General features: G+C 49.4%; 1 protein-coding gene across 3 annotated transcripts in view; it reads right to left on the bottom strand.

Annotated features, from left to right (window-relative positions):
- Positions 1-13,739, bottom strand: part of CDH4 (cadherin 4) — a 548,956-nt gene that overhangs the window by 222,853 nt on the left and 312,364 nt on the right. The gene's annotated exons all lie outside the window — the stretch shown is intronic.

Raw genomic sequence — 13,739 nt, 5'->3', positions numbered from 1 at the left:
TCCTCGCATGAGCTGCTTTTCTCTCTCCTGTGACCACCATGAGGGCTAATGCCACACCTTCCAGGCTCTACACATGTGCAACAGGGTCATTTCAAAGCTGTGTCTGGTCCAGGCTGATGCGTGCTCAGTGCCTGGTTGCTCTTATCAGCTGCCTGCGTTCACCTGGGCTGTGCCGGGGACCGTGCGAGGGGACCCCAGGGACCTGGGCTGGCTGTCCCCTGTGCTGCCCCAGTGCCTAGAACAGAGCCAGGCACCTGAGCGAAGGAATGAACGAATGAGCAAACAAACCTGCTTTCAGAGCCGACTTGCTAACGGAATGCACAAACCACCCATGACCAAGGATGTGATGACCTGCTTGGCTGAGACCTTCTGCTGAAGCTGGGCCCAGCAGGAAGTGGCCTCTCCTCCCAGAGCAGGGGATGCACCTGTGGTCAGGGAGGCCAGGCAGTGCCTGGGACAACGGACACTTCTTTGAACTGGGTCCCGCGTGCCATTTCACCGTCCAAAGGCCAAAAGGAAAGAGTCGTGTGTGTGTGCATGCGTGTGCGTGTGTACCGTAAAAATGATCACACATACATCTCTTCTGTTAAAGAAGTAATATATCTGTTAAAAAACTGGAGGGCACATATGATTATAAAGTAGACAAATCTCAGCCCAAATCCCACCACCAGGAAGGAGCCTTGCCTGTATTTCCATGTTTGCTCCCAACCACTTCCCCATGCTGACATGCACGTAAGTACACACGTACATATATGCACGCTGTTTTATACAGTTACAAATGTAACGTTCTTATTAAGAAGACGAGCAAAACTTAAATAAATGGAATAAAAATAAAAGTCCTTCTTTGAGCCCCTGGTTCCCACTTGCCTCCCACCCCAGTTGCCTGTTCCCATGGGCGGCCGGGAGCACTTCTGTACAGACACTGCTGGGTTGGCCAGACCAAGGTGACACTGCTCCACCTGGCAGATCTGGTCCCCCTGTCTGTCCAGAACACCTAGAGTTCCGTCCTCTGGTTCAATGACCTTTCTAGTCAAGGTTTTCATTGGTGAGGTCACACTCCCTATAAAATTTCATATCCTGATTTTACTGTTTTACCTGATTTCATTAACTGTTTTATGTTATTTTTTGGTAAACATTTTTAGTGTTATAGATGCCAAACGAACCTCGGCAATGGGTTAAGACACACCTAATAAATAAAACTGTAATAAACTACAAAACAGCAAGGTGAAAAGATCAAATAACTACGCATACGACCGTTTTAAAAAACAGATGACATCTCTTTGTCACACAATATAAATGCACTAATTAACAATTACAGTTTCTATGAAAATCTCGAGCTTTCTTTGGAGTAAGTACAGGAAATGAAAATGTGTTTTCTTTTTTCAAATGAAAAATCACCCCATGCATTAAGGTCCTAGGCATTTACCGTGGGGACAATAAGCAGGTAAAATTAAATTTCAAGATTCCATGGATTTGAATGGATTTTTCTCAAACACTAACAGTGGGGATGCTATAATCCATTTTCTTCCTGAAGGACAATATGATAGTATCTAATAAAAACACTACCAATGTTCGTGCACTATGACCTAATAATTTTATTTTTAAGAATTCATCCTAAGGAAATAATAGACAAATGCAAAAATGATAACATTAATTTTTCAATATTGTAAATAATAAGTATATAAATAATAAATAAAATGAATATATAAATAAGTAAAATAAATATATAAATAATTATCACATTATTTATTATCACATTATTTATAATACTGAAAAATTAGAACTAACATAGACATCAGTCACACAGGACTGGTCATACTACAGTTTCCCTATAATATTGAATCCAGTCATTTAAAATGACGATGTAGGGACTCCCCTGGTGGCGCAGTGGTTAAGGATCTGCCTGCCAATGCAGCGGACATGGGTCCCAGCCCTGGTCTGGGAAGATCCTACACGCCACGGAGCAACTAAGTCCATGCACCACAACTACTGAGCCTGTGCTCTAGAGCCCACAAGCCACAACTACTGAGCCCGCGTGCCACAATTACTGAAGCCCACGTGCCTAGAGCCCGTGCTCCGCAACAAGAGAAGCTACCGCAATGAGAGGCCTGCGCACCACAATGAAGAGTAGTCCCCGCTCGCTGCAATTAGAAAAAGCCCGCACACAGCAACAAAGACCCAATGCTGCCAAAACACAACAAAACAAACAAACAAAATAAAACGATGATGTAAATTTATAACATGGACAGCTGCGCATGGTTTATTAACGAACCAAGCACCTTGCTATTTAATATAGATAGTACAACCCCACTGCAGTAAATGAACATATAGATAGAATATAAATATATATAAAGGAATATATATATATTCTTTTACATATGGGAATAAGAGCATGCATAAAAGGAACTATGTAAAAGTGGTTTTGCATAGATATTGGGTTATGAATGATTTTTCTTTTTTCTTCCATATTTTTCACTTTTTCTACCATGAATATCTATTATGTACTTTAAAAAGGTTAAAGAAATGGTGACATTAAAAAAAATGTTGACATTGACGCAAACCTCATATTATTCAGTTCTCTTTTTCTCTTTTCTGTGACTACAGGCTGCAGCCCTAACCAAGGACATCCTCTGAGTAAACATGTGGAAGATCAGTTGTTTTCTGCCACCAGCATCCACCAGCCCTTGTTAGGGGAGTCTCATCTGGGTAGCAGGACAACTACAGGGGCCTGCCTCTCACCCCAGAGCTGAGGTCTCGTCCCTGAACACAGAAAGCTCTGAGCTCCTACCACCCGCAACCTCAGAGCCCAGTCAATTAAAAGAGGAAACACCATGTTTTTACCATTGTGTTTAAGACTAAGGAAACGGACAGAAGCCCGAGAGAGGAACTAAAATCATTGAATTATTGGAGAATAAATTAGCATAGGCAAAAGAAATAATTGGGGATTCTCTAACTTAGAGAAGAGGAGGTTGGTGGGAGTCCCCTACAGCCACGTTGACCAGATGACCCTTAGTTCACCTGGGAAGTGGCCGTCTTTCCCTGAATATGAAGACGCAGTCAGAGGGCAATGCCATGGAAAAGCACGATTCTAACTCACGCACCACGGGAGGACTGGAATGTCCTCGCTGTAATGTTACTGGTTTTAAAACCTCCCTCAGTAAAGGTGTGATGTTGGTCCTGGGTAGAAATGAATATGAGGGCCATTTAAGAAGATGATTATGTAGATAGTCTATGGATGGACGTGTTGACTAAAAGCCTCGCTAATGTCTAAATGAAATAAATTTCACACTAGTGAGAGAGACTAAGTTAATTGTTAGCTCTTGGAAAAATTAACAAAATACTACCTATTTCTGAATTAGCAGCACTAAAGACCTGTAATTATTATTACCTTTAAGTATGGAAATAAACTTTTTAAAATATAGTATAAACACAGCATGTGGGTGATCATATGTTGATGCTAAAGGATAGGGTTTTTTTTCATGTTTTACTTTTTTCAGTTAAAAAAATTTTTTTAACATCTTTATTGGAGTATAATTGCTTTACAAATGGTGTGTTAGTTTCTGCTTTATAACAAAGTGAATCAGCCATACATATACATATGTCCCCATATCTCTTCCCTCTTGCGTCTCCCTCCCACCCTCCCTATCCCACCCCTCTAGGTGGTCACAAAGCACCGAGCTGATCTCCCTGTGCTATGTGGCTGCCAACTGGCCTCTCTTATCAAGACTACATCCCATTGCTTGGCACAATGGCTGACATACAGTAGACGCTCAATAAACATTTTTTGGGAGAAAAAGGATGACATATTTAATAATAGAGCTTCCTGGCTAATATTAAGATGAACTAGTTAATGACAGTGTCAGTGAGCATTTGCCCATGTTTCCAGATATCCAGTACACAGGCATATACTACCTTTATATATACTCAAATCCATATATACACGTCACATTATAGAGAGCAAATGCAGCATTCATTCAAAAGTATATACTGACTACGTGCGAGGCTTCATCCTAAGCAACAGGAATTCAGCTGTAAATAAAACACAGTCCCAGTCCTCACGGAGCTCACAGTCTGGTGAAGAGATTCATTGTGAATGGTAAGTATACATTACTGAATGGGAAAATGCACAGAGGGAAAAGGACAGGGCTGTGAGAGAATAGTGCAGGGAGGGGCAGGGGAGGATCTAATTTACACTGAGGTGGTCAGGGCAGACTTCTTGGAGGGGGTGACCTTCCTGAAGGGAGAAGAGGAGCTTGCCAGGTGGAATGCAGGGGAAATGGCATTCCAGCAGCAATGAGCCATGGACTCTGAGGTTAGGAAGCACTTGGCCTGCTCAAGGAAACCGGAGACGCAGTGACCATGGGGGAAAACAGGCTCGAGTGCAGCCACCAGCTCACGGAGGGCCTGCGGGTCATGCTGAAGAGCCTGGGGCCCACTTCACTTACTCTAAATGTGATGGAAAGCTATCGATGAATTCTAAGCAAAGCAGTGACTGATCTAATTTTTATTACAGAAATACTGACTGGTCTGGCAGCTGCATGGAGAATAAATCGGAAAAGGCAAGAAGAGCTGGCACCTGAGATTGGGGTACCAGGAAAGCTGCAAGCCGCCTAGGAGGACAGGGCTGGGATATTTATTCCGGAATTAGCTACACTAAAGGCCTGTAGTTACTAGTACCTTTAAGTACGGACATAAACCTTGGGAGACTCGGCTGCTGCAGCACAGGCACCCCTTCCTCTACAGTGAATTTCACTGTTGGACCAAGGACAGCAAAGCCAGGAAGCTCTCCCTGGGCACTGTGTGCCCTTCCACAGCCGGGCCATCTCTCAGCAAGCTGGGGATGAGAACATCTAAGCAAAAGTCCTGAAACATTCTTCTCCCAGGTGTCACAGCCCTGGACGTGACTGCCAAGTGAGTCCCTGGCCCCTGGGAACATCCTGGGAGTAAGAGATCACAGAGGCTGCAGACAGCTTCTCTGCTTTCCTTGCAAACTAATCACAAGCCCAGATGCTCCATTCAAGTCATCCTATAGTTTTGAGACATCCTATCTTCCCACGTTGATACACAGCCCCCGTTCAGCTGCTCCAGCAGGAGCTGAAGCCTGAGCCTTTCCTGGCAGGTGCCAAGCCTGCAAGTCTCTCCCTGCAGGAAGCCATGTACTGTAATTAACGCAGAGTTCCTTGATTCCCTGTCTCCACTGCAGGCGAAAATGTCAATTCTTCACTTCTGAAGTGGAGTTTTACGACAACTTATAAACTGTGACCTGGATGTACAACTTCTAGAATCTCAAAAATGAGTTCAATGAAGTAGCATGCAAGAGGGAGATATTTTTAAAAAAAGAATCCAGACAGAGAGCTAAAGGATTTAGGATAAGTTACAGGCTGCACAGCTGGCCCGCGAGGCCCCAGCAGGGCCGAGCCTGGCCCACGTCTTTGACCTCACCTCCTGCCCTCTCCCCTTGACCTTGGGCTCCCACCAGAGGTTGGCGGTGGAATGTAAAAGGCCCTGTGTCCCGTGGGCTTTGTCCAGATCTGGTCGCAGCGACAGAGGAGGGCGGGTCCCACCGGCAGGGGAGGTTCAACCGGGGTGTATCAGCACAGTTGTGACTACAGTTATACTCAGGCCATCCTAAACGTGAGTCAGGCCCTATGTGCCACTGTGAACTCCTTCCTGAAATGCCTTTCAACAGTAATACAATGAAGAGCGGACCCTGGTGCCGCCATTGAAGCACTTTGCACGTTAACACACCTCTCCCAGAGCCGTTACTATTACTATTATGATGCTTTCAACACAGGCAGGAACTAAGACTTGGAAGGGGGTCTGACCGTGGTTTGACTTGAGCCCAGGGAGGTGCTCCAACCACTACCTCTGCACGTGTTACATGCCTCTGCCCCTGGCCTCACCCTGTTTCCGTCGCAGGAGGGTAACGAGATACTCACCAAAAGGAGACTGAGAAAGGGGTGGGGAACACACATTCCCAGCACTTCCTTCCCACGGCAGCCTGCCTGGTGGGTGTACTGAAGCAGAGCAGCTGAGCTGGGACTGGAACCCAGCCCCGTCACGCCCAGACCTCACCTCTCATGGAGGAGGGTCCGTATGCATGACAGTGAGCTGCTGTGGGCAGCTCCCAGCCCTCTGACCCTCTCCTTCCTCCCAGGTACCTGGAGAGGGAAGGGGGCTCCTATCTGAAGACCTGTGCCCCCTCCCCAGCTGCCGGTCCACCAGAAAGACCCAGATGCTGAATGAGCCTGTGAAACAGGCTTCATCTCTCTTTGTGTTGCAGGAGCTACTCTCTGTTAATTGATGGGGCGAAGGTGGCCGGTGTTCTGCACCTGCGCCCCGCCCGCCTGTGCCCCACCAAAGGGGCAGGGGAGGCGGCCAGTGGGGGGCGGGCAGGAGCTGGGGGGACCCAGGCCACAGTGAGCACATTCTAACTGGGGTGCTCGACCTCTGTGGTTCTGCTGTCACGGTCCGCGGGCTTCCTGCTGGCTCACCTGTGCTGTCACCCACGCGGGCCCTGCAGGTTGTGGGTCAGCAGCCCTGTGGAGGGAGAGCACTAACGTGGCTGAGACAGTGACAGGGACATCACCGCAGGGCTTGCCTTGGTTTCCCGCCTCTGGTAACGGCCACTGTTTCACTGTCCACTGAGGCCACTTGCACGGGGTCTGGCCAGATCGCCAATGTGTCCTGAGCAAACGCCCCTCCAGGAACAGCAGGCGGGTGAGGAACTCATGGCCGATTCCCCGTGGTGCCTGGAGCTGCCCCTGTTACACGCCGACCCCCCGTGTGCACCTGCCTTTCCCCAGTTCAATGCCTTTATCACTTTGAGGTAAAAAGACACGGAGCTCGAATTTCTGGCATTTGTCAGTTTTCATTTTATTATGCAAATCCCCCCTCTGACTTGACTTTCTACAGTCACATGAGTCATGTTTTCAGAACCCTTGTTCTGCTGACGCGGCAGATTTGAAATAAACAATTCACCCTGCAGAAGGGGCTACGCCAGGGCTCAGGATGAGGGGGAAGTGTCCAGGAGGGTGACTGAGGGTGACCCTCGGAGCTGTGTGTGTTACCAGGGGTGCAGCGGGTGGAAAATGACCCCGCTTTAGGTGGCGGAATCCCTCATGAGCCCCCTTCTCACTGCGCACACAACACTACGTGTACAGCCTTAGGGGGAGGGTGGGAGAGGGAAGGGGTACAATTACACCCTTGTAGGAGTGATGACATGGTTTGTGAGTAATCCCTATAGGCAGTTACAACATGCAGCGTGCTCCCTATACTACAGGGCGAGGCCAGTCCCTTCAGAACGGAATCAGACAATCACATTTGAGCCTCAGGTTGGTCTTACAAGGAAGGAACCACTGTTACCTCTATTTTATGAAAGAGAGCCCAGACTCTGGTTTTGAGCACAGCTCTGGGGTCAGACAGCCCAGGATCGAGTCATGGCTCCATCTCTTGCAGGCTGTGGGTCCTTGGGCAAGTTACCTAACCTCTCAGTGACTCAGTTCCTCCTGTGTGTATGTGGGTGATGATTGAAGTACCCTCTGGTTCAGGTTTGGGGTGATGTAGTGAGATGATGCACGTACAGAAATCAGAACAGTTCCTCACACTGTGAAGCACCCAGGAAGTGTTAGAGATCATTTTAAATTATGAAACTGCTGCTCAGAGAGGTTAAGTAACAGGCCCGAGGTCACAGAGCAAAGCTGTGCGGGACAGAGCTGGAATTCCAGACCAGGCTGTCTGTACTCTTAACCAGTGTTCCACGTGGCAGATGTGATCAAGTATTATAAGCAACTGACCATAGAAATTGTAGGAAACGCAGAGAAAGAGGAATACCAGGGAACAAAGAAGCTAGTTGGGTTGAAGGGACAGAAATGCTGGGTGTAAACTGAGTGTGACAGCATTTGGAGATGGGGCCTCTAAGGGCGTCATTAAGGTTAATTGGGGTCATAAGGGTCACAGGGCCCTGGTCCTGTGGGATTAATGTCCTTATTGGAAGAGATGCCAGAGCTCTTGCTGTCTCCGTTTCTCTCTGTCTCTCCCTGCGCTCAAAAAGGGCACGTGAGCACACAGCGGGCTGGCAGCGGCTGACCTGCCAGGAGGAGAGGCCTCACCGTGAAACCTACCTCGCTGGCACGCTGGTCTCAGACTTCCCAGCCTCCAAACTATGAGAAATGGATGTCTGTGTCTAAGCTGCCCAGTCCACGGAATTTTGTTATGGCAGCCTGAGCAGACTAATACAGGGAGGGCTCTATTTGTCAAATGAAAAGAGGAAAACCCTGCTAGGTATCCACTGTAACTATAAATTTACATATTTTTTATTGAGTTTTCTTAAAGACAAGTGGGCCTGAATCAATTTATTCATTGTTTTTATTCATTTATGTTTATGGGGAGCCGTGCAGCTCCCGGGCGCCACCGCGCATCTGGAATCCGGCTGGCGGAATTCCCTTCCAGGATGTACGAGCTCCAGTGGTCCTCCCTAAATGCTTTTGTCTTTGGGATCCAGCTTGAAGTGCCTGCTTTCTGGAGCCTTCACAGGACGGGGGAGGTTGGTTTTCACCTTGGCTTGTCAGCTCTGCTCTTCCTGGAAGGTGGGAGGCTGCCTGTTCACAGAGCATCTCAGGAACCGGCAAGGAACCAGGGCCGCGGGAAGAGGCCGGGTGCAAGGAACACAGTTCCTTCTGCCCCTATGTAGGGCTTCCCTGGCTTTGCGTGGGGTCGGGGCCTCCCCACCTGCTTTGAGTGGGGTCTGGGCGTGGCCTCCCCACCTGCTGGACCTACGTGGGTGAAAACCTCTCCTTCCTGCTCCTGCTAGAGCTCATGCCATGCCCGCCAGCTGCCCTTGGTCAACAGTCCTCTCATGCAATCCGGGGCAGGGGGGCTCAGTAAGTGACTCATGACTAAGATCCGGGAGCGGCACTTCCAGGGCACAGGGCGAGACGGAGCAGGGCACTGCGGTCACCACCACCAGCTCCGAACCCTCACTCCCCACCCCCAATGGCTTGGCGTGGGTCTCCACATCTACAGGGCTTGATGACAGTGTCTGTTCTCAGGAATCAAACATGTGCCCGGGGCCAGGGCTCCCTCTCTGACCAAACTTTCATTGGAGTCCTCTGAGCCCTCTTTTCCAGCCGGCCTAGACCTTGGCCTGCTGAGTCAGGTTCCACCAGAGAATCCTGTTGGGGCTGGTTTACGGAGACTCCCCCGCCCTTCATAGCTGACTCCTTGGCCTGCCTTTAGCAAGAATCCCCCACCCTCGTCATCTCCTCAAGCTCCTCTCCAATCATGAAATGGGGACAAGTCTGAAACTGCCCCCAGATCACTGGTGGAAGGCCCCAGCGAGGCCCTGCACGTTGCAACTTTCCCCTGGTCAAGCTGCCTCCTTGTCAGGCTCCCCTTATGACGTTGCAGGACCTGCCCCCCAGGGCCTCTTCGATCCCAGCTGCCCAGAGCGTTTCACCAGCCTTGGCAGCACGAAACGAGGCAAGAAGAGTGGCCCAAACACGTGGCACAAGCAGGAGGCAACACAGAACTGAACACCCACTGACGTGGGCCTCCTGGTACGACCTGCAAGCCACGGGACGCAGACACAAGGCCGCCCGCTGACCTCCCTAGGGAGACAGAGATGCACACGGAACATTCCCTGAGCAGCTGCTCTGCCTGGTGCCCAGCATGGATTCTCACTCCTTTCCCCTAACCCGGAGCTGAAACGCGCAGTACTGAGTCCTTAGTATACACAGAGTCAAGACTCGCCAGGAGACAGACCAACAGCATAGCCCAGACTCCCGTTACTCTTCAAACATTAATCAATGTCTCATGTTTGATTAATCTTTGCTGAGTCTGCTCGGTGATAAAAGCAGAATTTTCTATCAGTAGGAAAAACACGTATGTATTCAAGGCTCTTCTATAACGCTGCCAGCAAATTCCTGCCAACTCCTAAAGAACCGTCTCACGTCCCTCTCCCCCTTGAAGCATCCCTCATCTCCTCCCCACGGGGTGTGACGGGGACTCACATCTAGAGATTATTTTCATCTTTATCACGGTGGTTGTGGTGGCTTGTACACTTGTCTAAACTCACTGACAATCCTGGACAGTGGCAGCCCTTGGCATTGGCCCTGGCAGCCAGCACAGGGCCAGGCGGCTGTCTACCCTCTGGCTGGTCTAACCATCTGGCTCACTGCACTCTGCCTCCGGAGTTGTATTTGCATTTGCCCAGTGCAGGCTTGCCTTCACCTCTGGAGGCTGGCCCCTTGCAACCAGGACCAGAGGGGGGCCGTGTGGGTCGTGGTGGGCTTGGTGGCAGAGACACATCTAAAATCACTATTTGTGCTCGGACGAGCTGGCTTTCCATCTTTCCATGCAGGAAGGCTGGCCTGGCTGTACTGTTCAGATGTCACAATGACCGAGAAAAGTAAATGATTTTGAGCACGTGCCTTCCTCCAGCTAAAGAGAGATCTTGCCATTTTCTCTGGGATTTTCTATCAAAATCTACACTAAACATCAAAAGCTGCAAAGTTTCACAGAGACGCCAGATCTATGGCTTTCTTTCTCCCATCGGCTCTCCCAAGTGAACCATCCATGAAGATAAAACAGCAAAAGCTCCTATAAGAAAGTAATTACTGCAAAACCGAACAGAAGGCAATTATGACAAGACAGAACCGCTTTTGGGTTCAGCATCTGACAAAATGGCTCCAAGACGACAAAGATGGGCATTTTCATGCCCAGATAACCAGACTGTTTTCTGTTCACAGTGGCATTCTTAATATAAAAAAGGACATAAAATAATTGGCCAGCTAACCTCCAGTCCACCAAGAAATAAAGATGCTACTCACAGCTGCGAGAGTTCCTGAGAAGCTCAAGCCTTCAGCTCCGCAGTAAGGATATAAGTTGCCAGAGGAGACCAAGATGGAGCTTTAAGGAAAACGACCCCTTTCCCTTTAGAACGTTGCAGGGTTATGGCCCATCTTGGACAAGCACAAGCTCGATTAATACTTGACTCCCAACCATCACGTTAAACTCCAGTTTTAATCAAGATGACCCACTGCCCGGCGTCTTTATCATGTCTTTGAAGAGGTCATGTGCTTAAATTAATACCGTCAATGGTTTTATTTCAGGTTGGGAACTGTGAACATCGGATAGTTCGCGAGCACACAAAGGAAACGGCAGGGCAGCAATCTGACACAACTGGAGGAAGGAATCAGTTCCCTGGTACTTGCCAGGCTCGGTGGCCGCGTTGGCTGAGGGAGGTGGTAGTCGGTCCGACGCTTGCCCCCTTGGGAGGAAGATGATGCAGAGAGAGCTCTGGGAAGCCCGTGTGATCTGTGGGCACTTAACAGCAGAGACCATAATTGTACTGAGTACCACCACTGAAGCAGGGGAAGGTACCCACATTATAAATTCATGCCCCTCTTGCATTACCAATTCATCGCCCTGCACGAGCTTCAGAATGGTTGCCAAATATTGTAGAACATCACCTGTCCTGCACAGAAACGTGATCTAGGTGGGTGGTCTTCCTCATTCATTCATTCATTCATTCATGCGTTCATTCATTCCACCAGCAACCACACTTGGTGACGTCCTTACATGTCACTTCTGTGCTCTATGTGAGGTAGTTCACATCACTCCTGTGATGACACCATGCGATGCCTATTATTTTTATCATCCCGTCTGCTGGGACCTGAATTGGCTCCAATCCCCCATCACACATTGTGTGGAAGCCCAAAGCTTCCCTGAGATCTTTGGGGATTTTTAGGGAGGTTCAGTTTTCAGGGTCCCCTCTGCTTCCACGTCCACACAGAGTATCTTTGTTCTGCACTGTATCTCTCCAAATGTCAAAGCAAAACCCTAAACCAATCCTTTCTGGAAGCAGTGAACTCAAGATGGGCAGAGAAGGAAGACAGGGGAGTCTGAACCCACAGTGTGGCTTCAACGGAATGTGAGGCATCTCTGCTCCACCGGGTCCTCCAGCCAACACCACGGGAGCCCTTCTCTCCCTGTTGGTCTCCAGACAACCTCATGTCACCCCCAGACGCCTCTACCCAGCTCTCCTATATCCTATTTTCCCATCATTACTTCCCTCCCAAATGTACCTCCAGAGTTTAAGACAACTTCCATCTCTTTGAGGACACCAGTAGTTCTCCTTTGCTTCTAAGACCAGCTTGCCATATTCCAATCCATCAGGATGCTCTACCGACAGGGCTTCCTGTTTATCAGGACGCACTCTCCTTAGAAAGCCCCTTTATGACTCATTCACTCAACCATAATTTCCAGAGAGCAGTGAGGAGTAAATACTCAGCACGGTGCTGGGTGCTGTGAGATCAGGAAGAGGGTCTGTTTGGGGCAGGAGGTCCACAGATCAAAGCTTATATGTGGGGTCTGCCCGTATTGCTGCTTGCCCCTCCTATTCATCCACAGTGGATGCTGTTCTCTTCCCATATCTTCAGCTGTCCTGCAACTCCCCCAATAGCCTCAAGCCCCTGACCCCACTTCTTCACCTTTATCCATCCATCCATCCATCCACCTAGCCACCCACCCATCCATCCATCCCTATGTTCACTGTCTCTCTCCACTAGACTACGAGCTCCATGAGAGCGGGGACCTTGTCTGACCTCACCCTCACCTTCCTCCATCATCCATTCATCATTCATTCACCATCCCTTCAACCATCTACCCACCCACCCATCCATCCATCCATCCACCATCCACCCATCCACCCATCCATCCATCCATCCATCCACCCATCCATCCACCATTCACCCATCCACCCATTCATCCATCTACCCACCCACCCATCCATCCATCTACCCATCCATCCATCCATCCACCATCCACCCACCCATCCATCCACCCATCCATCCATCTATGTTCACTGTCTCCCTCCAAGTTCCATGGAAGGACCTTTGAGGCCATCAATGATTGAGACATACAACACCTCCAACCTGGGTTCCTCCTGTAGCTCTGCCCTCCTGAAAGGTTTGGGTCCTCTAATCATATTCACCTACATGCCTCCTCCCCTGTCATCTGGCTTCCAATCCACTTTCCAAGAAGCCAGACACACCCCACCCCCAGCCAGGGTGCAGTGAGCCCTCTTCTGGAAGCTTCCAGAATCTTGTCACCACCAGACCAATCTGAGGTCAGGCCTCTGTGTGCCAGCATCCTGAGTGAAGCCTCTTTGGGGGTGGGTGTGCTGCACTGGACCATACGTCTTGAAGATATGACTCAAATGTTAGCTAATACAACAACCATACAGGGAGAGGAGGAGGTTAGGAAAAACCAACACACGCTAGTGCAGCTGGGAGAGGGAGGAAGGGGGAAGCTGGCTCTCAAAGGATGGAAACGTTCCAGAACTCTCTCTTCACAAGCCCAGCCTGTGGTAAGCTGAACGATCAGCTGCCACAGTTTACTCGAGAGATCAGTGGCTGCATGTTCACGGAGCCAGTCAAGTCGGCAGCAACGGGCTCTCCTTATTACCAAGTCGGTCCGGGCGCCAGGCTGGGGCAGGATCATGTCTCCATAGTGAGTGGAGGACGGAGTGCATGGAGTGGAGGCTGGGGCCCAAAGCCCAGAGCATCCGTCACCCCCACTGGCGGCCTGTGGCTGACAACGGCCAGAGAAACGATCCATTCTATGGGCCACCAGAGTTTTCAGGTGCCCCGTGGCACTGAGAACTTACACAAGGACTTAAATTAGAGAATGAATCTTACAAAGCATTCAGAGTTATGCAAAGCAACCTGGTCCATTTC

The sequence above is a fragment of the Globicephala melas genome, chromosome 15 (genome assembly GCF_963455315.2).
Source record: "Globicephala melas chromosome 15, mGloMel1.2, whole genome shotgun sequence".
NCBI classification, from domain to species: Eukaryota; Metazoa; Chordata; class Mammalia; order Artiodactyla; family Delphinidae; genus Globicephala; species Globicephala melas.
Note: the sequence above shows the minus strand (reverse complement) of the source record. Positions and strands in the feature narration are given on the sequence as shown.